Source organism: Mustela lutreola, chromosome 15 (genome assembly GCF_030435805.1).
Source record: "Mustela lutreola isolate mMusLut2 chromosome 15, mMusLut2.pri, whole genome shotgun sequence".
Classification (NCBI taxonomy): Eukaryota; Metazoa; Chordata; class Mammalia; order Carnivora; family Mustelidae; genus Mustela; species Mustela lutreola.
Window position 1 is genome coordinate 46,468,859 of NC_081304.1, and position 5,727 is coordinate 46,474,585.

At 41.8% G+C, this 5,727-nt stretch overlaps 1 pseudogene; it reads right to left on the bottom strand.

Moving 5' to 3' along the window:
* Window positions 1-2,679: 2,679 nt before the first annotated feature.
* On the bottom strand, window positions 2,680-3,207 carry LOC131815636 (tubulin polyglutamylase complex subunit 2-like; annotated as a pseudogene).
* Between the last annotated feature and the right edge of the window lie 2,520 nt (window positions 3,208-5,727).

Below are 5,727 nucleotides of genomic sequence, written 5' to 3' on the forward strand. Positions count from 1 at the left end.
GAGAAACAACTCTCTCCCACTGTCCTGACCCTGTGGGAAAGCCAGTTTGTACATTTATTTCAGTATTCCTGATCTAAAAATGTGTTCTTTGGATTCCTCTTTGTTTCCTCTTTGATGCAATAAATAAAATATTTAACATGTGTTCACTTTTATACTTTATGAGAGCCATGACTTAACCTTATCTAAAAAATTGTCTTTTAGCAAGTATGAAGCCTGGAGATGGGCATTTCCGAAGCTCAGTGATACCATTAGGGAATCAGGCTTTCTCCATTTTTCTATTTCACTATTCTTAGTACACAGTCTTCATCACTTTGGTTGTAACCACATGGTTGCTGGACAGTGCACTTCCAGTGCTCCCATCTCCATTCCAGAGTGAAAAGGGCAAAAAATAAAGACGTTGGCCTTGTACCAGGGAAGAAGGCTTTCCCAAAAGTCACTCTTTCTGCTTATATCTCATTGGTCAGATCTCCAAGGGAATCTAGAAAGAAGACTGTGACTTCTGGGTACATTGTTCATTTCCTTCCACTTTTAAAACAAGACTTGTTAGTAAGGAAGAAAAGGAATGTGGCTATGAGGGAGATAACTAACATCTACCAAATCAGTCTTGTCTCAATTGTTTCATGATTTAGTGGCTAATCTACATAGGCTTTCCTAATCTAAGATCATAAAATGTTCTTTTTTTAAAATGTGTTTTTAAACTTTTATGACTTTATTTTTTAAAACAAATTAACCTTTGTTTCATTTGAGATTTGATATAAAGAGCAGGGTGAGTGTTTTTCTCTAGATGGCTATCTAGCTTCCCCAGCACTATTTACGGAATATCCCAATGTTTCCTCATTGAGTAGAAATGCCACTTTAAAAAAAAAAAAAAAAAAGAAAAGTCACCTTTGTCACTTACTAAATTTCCATAGTTAGGTCCAACTTTGTATTCTCTTGCATTATTCTTTGCTAGCCCTAATATTTAACTTACTATAACTAGATACTATTTCCCTGGTAGGTCTGGACTTCCCATTTCTCTGATTTTCCAGATTTTTTCCTGGTTAATTATTTAAATTAAAATAAATAAATCATAGTTAAAGACTTTAGATACCACAAGTAGGGTTTTTTTTTTTTAAGATTTTATTTATTTATTTGACAGAGATCACAAGTAGGCAGACAGGCAGGCAGAGAGAGAGAGAGGGGAGGAAGCAGGCTCCTTGCAGAGCAGAGAGTCTGATGCAGGGCTCAATCCCAGGACACTGAGATCATGACCTGAGCCCAAGGCAGAGGCTTAACCCACTGAGCCACCCAGGCGCCCCCACAAGTAGGTTTTAAATGAAAAAATAGTCACCTGATTTTATCCTTCCCCACTTGCAGTCTTGTTAACCAGAGAAAGTCACTTTTAACACTACAAACTTTGCCTATCCCACATTGTATCTGCCGTATTGTTTGATATATGCTTATGCTGCTATTTACTGACTGATCAATTTTAGTTGTATTTATCATCTTCCTTTTGGAACAGATGTGGAATTAGTTCTTTTTTTTTTTTTTTTTTAAAGATTTTATTTATTTAACAGAGAGAGGGAGATCACAAGTAGGCAGAGAGGGGGGCGGGAAGCAGGCTCCCTGCTGAGCAGAGAGCCCAATGTGGGGCTCGATCCCAGGACCCTGGGATCATGACCCGAGCTGAAGGCAGAGGCTTAACCCACTGAGCCACCCAGGTGCCTGGAATTAGTTCTTTCAACCCTCCTCCCCTTTTTCATCTTCCCAAAATAAAGCAGTATTTTTAGTTATGTGAGCAAATTGAATGAGTCATTATAATGATGGAAGTTTTGTTCACTATAAAGTTAATGCTTTTTAAAAAGATTTATTTATTCATTTTATCTTTATTTTATTATATTTTATTTTATTTTGGAAACAACAAGCTCTTATAGGAAGCTGAAAAAGGACCAGAGAGAATTAGGAAAAATAAAAAGAACATATACAACTGGATCTTCAAGAATCTTCATGGAACATTATGACCCATCAAATCGAGGTGTCCACATTTTCTAACAAAAATGAACTGATCTGAGTAAGGGCAGCATGAAAATATTCTAATGCAGTGCTGCTCAACAGAACTTTCTGTGATGATGGAAATGTTCCATTATCTCTGTTATTAAATACAGAAGCTACTAGCCACATGGATACTCATAATGTGGCTAATGCAACTGAGGAACTGAATTTTTAATATAGTTTAAACAGCCACCGTGGCTAGTGATTACTAATTGAACAGCACAGTTCTAATGCCTCATGGGTCGAAATCAGTGGTTTCTTCAGGGGATTTCTCTCATCACTGCTGACATGTGTAGAGGGTTGGGGGTGGAAAGAGAGGAAAGCTCTTAATAGCTCTATTTAACACTTAAGTTCTGAAACTCTTTTTCAGAGGCAAGAGATGAGGAAAGGACTTTGGGAGAGACCTGAGAATGCCCTTAAACTCCTGGCTAATGCCAACAGAAGTAGAAAGCCTAGGATTTGGCTCACTCTGATGGGAAGAGAGCTATGGTACAACTCATAGAATCTGAGGTTTAGGCCATCTGTGCATAGAAATCATTGCTGAGGGACTCGAAGGGTGGTAGGGGTGCTCATTTCCAGACAGGGTTTCCAGGGCTAGAAGAGGATTTAAAATTTTTAAAATATTTTTATTTATTTGACACAGAGAGATCACAAGTAGGGAGGACCTGGGGGTCCTTTCTGGCCACGTGCAGGCGGTACTGGCCTTTTGGGGATTAAGGTCTTGTTCTTGCTCTTGAACACTTCACTGGGATCCAGCTTGTTCACGAAGGAGTTGGTCTCTTCTGCAAGTAGGTCTGTGTTGTAGGTGATGGGTTTATACATGCTGAACCACTACTTGGTCTGTGGGCTAATGCCATGGCTGGTGAAGGTGTACTGCCACTGCGGTAGGCCCAGGTGCGTGATGAGCAGGCAATAGTAAGCAGTGAAGTTGTCTGTGAGAAAATGCCAGTATAATGTTCTGTCCAGGAACCAGATCTCAGTGTCTTGTGCTAGCATTGGTTTCCCTCTTTTGTAGACAAGGCAAACCTTCCCATTCCCATTGCAAGGATCCAGCTCAAATACCATGCTGCGAGAATCAAAGTGAGGCTTCTCTGGCTGGTTCTCACTGGCTTTAAGTGCATCATCCTCCAGGTCTGCCAGAGTTGGTGCATTAGGGAGTGAATACACAGAAGACATGGTTGAGTTGAGCCATTTATTTATTTATTTATTTATTTAATTTTTAAAAAATTTCTTTTCAGTGTAACAAAATTGTTTATGCACCACACCCAGTGCTCCATGGAATACGTGCCCTCTGTAATACCTACCACCTGGCTCTCCCAACCTCCCACCCCCCTACCCCTTCAAAACCCTCAGGTTGTTTTTCAGAGTCCGTAGTCTCTCATGGTTCATCTCCCCTTCCAATTTCCCTCAACTCCCTTCTCCTCTCCATCTCCCCATGTCAGCTGAGTCAGTTTTGAGATGTTGTTAATTGCCATATGCTGCCCAACAGAATGGTGTGCTCATCCAGCTTCACACTCCATGTCATGTGGAAGCCATTGGTCATCAGATAAAAATTCGTCACATCCTCAGGTAGCACACAGTTATTTTTTTGTTCCCATGAAGAAATCATATGACATTCAGCAGGTGGTTTCTCTATGATGGTCACCTCTGTCACACCTGGGGAAGATTCTAATATGCAGGTGATTCCCAGGGTCAGCTTCTCCAGGTGTGGCTTGCTGCAGCCTGGGGGCAGCATCTCCTCCATGGCTCGCGTCGCTGGGGGTGCAGCAGCAGAGACTGGGCTGGAGAGCTGGGCGGGTGGGAGGTCTGGAGGCTGCCCCAGAAGCCCGGCCATCAAATTCACGGCATGCTGAACTTGTAGTGAATTGTAGTGCTTGGTGCCAGAGAGCGCTGCAGGGCGGAAATGGGAGGCCTGGGGGTTGCTCTGGGAGTACTAGTTCCTAGGCACACTTGTTCCAGCCGCCCTGAGGTCGCTCCACCTATTTATTCATTTTAGAAGGGGGAGGGGCTCAGGAGGAGGGAAAGAGAAATTCCAGCGGACTCTGACATGGGGATCAATCCTATGGCTCCAGCCAAAGCTAAGAGTTGGGTGACCCACTAGCTTCACCACCCAGGTACCCCTTGTTCACTATAAAGTTAAATAGAATTATACTTTCTTTCTTGTACAGCTTTATGTTCCCCCCAGAGAGAATAGTTACCTCAACTTTACTTTGCCTACTTTCTCATATGCATAGTCTCATTTTGTTCCTCAAGTCCGGTTGAGTCTACTTTTTTCCAGGCACTGAGTCCTTTGTCTCCTGCTCCATCTGGCTGGATTGCTTTCTAAGCCGACTGCACAGTCAGTATCCTGGGACTGTTTTGCTGCTCTCCTAGGTTAAATCTGTGAGTTTCTGAATTCCATGAACTCTTTGTTTTGGATTTTCTCCCTGATTCTGCTGAGCCCTGACCCTAGTACCTTCTTAAGAAAAAAACGGGAGACAAACTTTTTGAGTCCTAGATTCCTGGCTTGGCTGGAAATTCTGGACTGAAAATATTTATTTTCAGAGATTTTTAAGGCATTGCACAAGTCTTTTAGCAAACAGAATAGCCTTTTATAGTTGATTATATTTCTTTTCTGGAAGGATTTATGATCTGCATATACAGTTCATCTGAGATTTTTAAAAAAATATTTTATTTATTTATTTGACAGAGAGAGATCACAAGTAGGCAGAGAGAGAGGGCGAAGCAGGCTCCCTGCTGAGCAGAGAACCTGATGTGGGGCTCTATCCCAGGACCCCAAGATCATGACCTGACCTGAAGGCAGAGGCTTAACCCACTGACCCACCCAAGGTGCTCCAGTGATCTAAAATTTTTTGACAACATGTCTTGGGGTAAGTTTTTTAATAGATGGGTTTCATTGTTTTGGACTCTTAGTGAATTTTACAACATTGACATCTACGACCATAAGATTAGGGAATTTTTAAAGTTATTTCTTTTGATTTTATTAAAAGTTTATAATCCCATATAACTTTATTTTTTTTTTAAAGATTTATTTATGAAAGAGAGAGAGGGTGATCAAACATGGGGCAGGGGCAGAGGGAGGAGGAGAGAGAAATTTTAGCAGACTCCTCACTTGAGTTTGTAGTCTGACATGGAGTTTGATCTCAAGAACCTGTGAAATCATGACCTGAGCTGAAACCAAGAGTCATTTGCTCAACTGACTGAACCACCAAGGGACCCCAATTTCATAAGACTTTAAAATCAACTTTTCTAGGAAGAGGAGTTAAGATGGTGGAGTACGGGGACTCTAAGCTTGCCTTGTCCTTCAAACACAGCTAGATAAATAGCAAATCATTCTGAGCACTCAAGGAGTAAATCTGAAGACTGAGAGAACAAAACTGCAAGACTAGAAGTAGAAAAGGGACAACCTCATGAAAGTAGGAAATGCAGAAAGTTGATTTGGGGGGATAAGAACTGTGGGTGCTGTGGAGGGGAGGGAACCCTTCTTACAGAGACTACTGCAAGGTATTATAAGCAGCAGAGTGCAAAATCTGAAGCTTTAGAAGTCTGCTGTACCAGGGTCATGACTGGCTTAGCAGTGCTTCTGTGGGGAAAGAGGGAGGAAACCCTGGAATGGACAGTGTGGTCTGAGAATCCCCTGCCTTGCACGGGGAAAAAGAGTTCCCCTACTTGGAGTGCATTCGGGAGTGGTGGCAA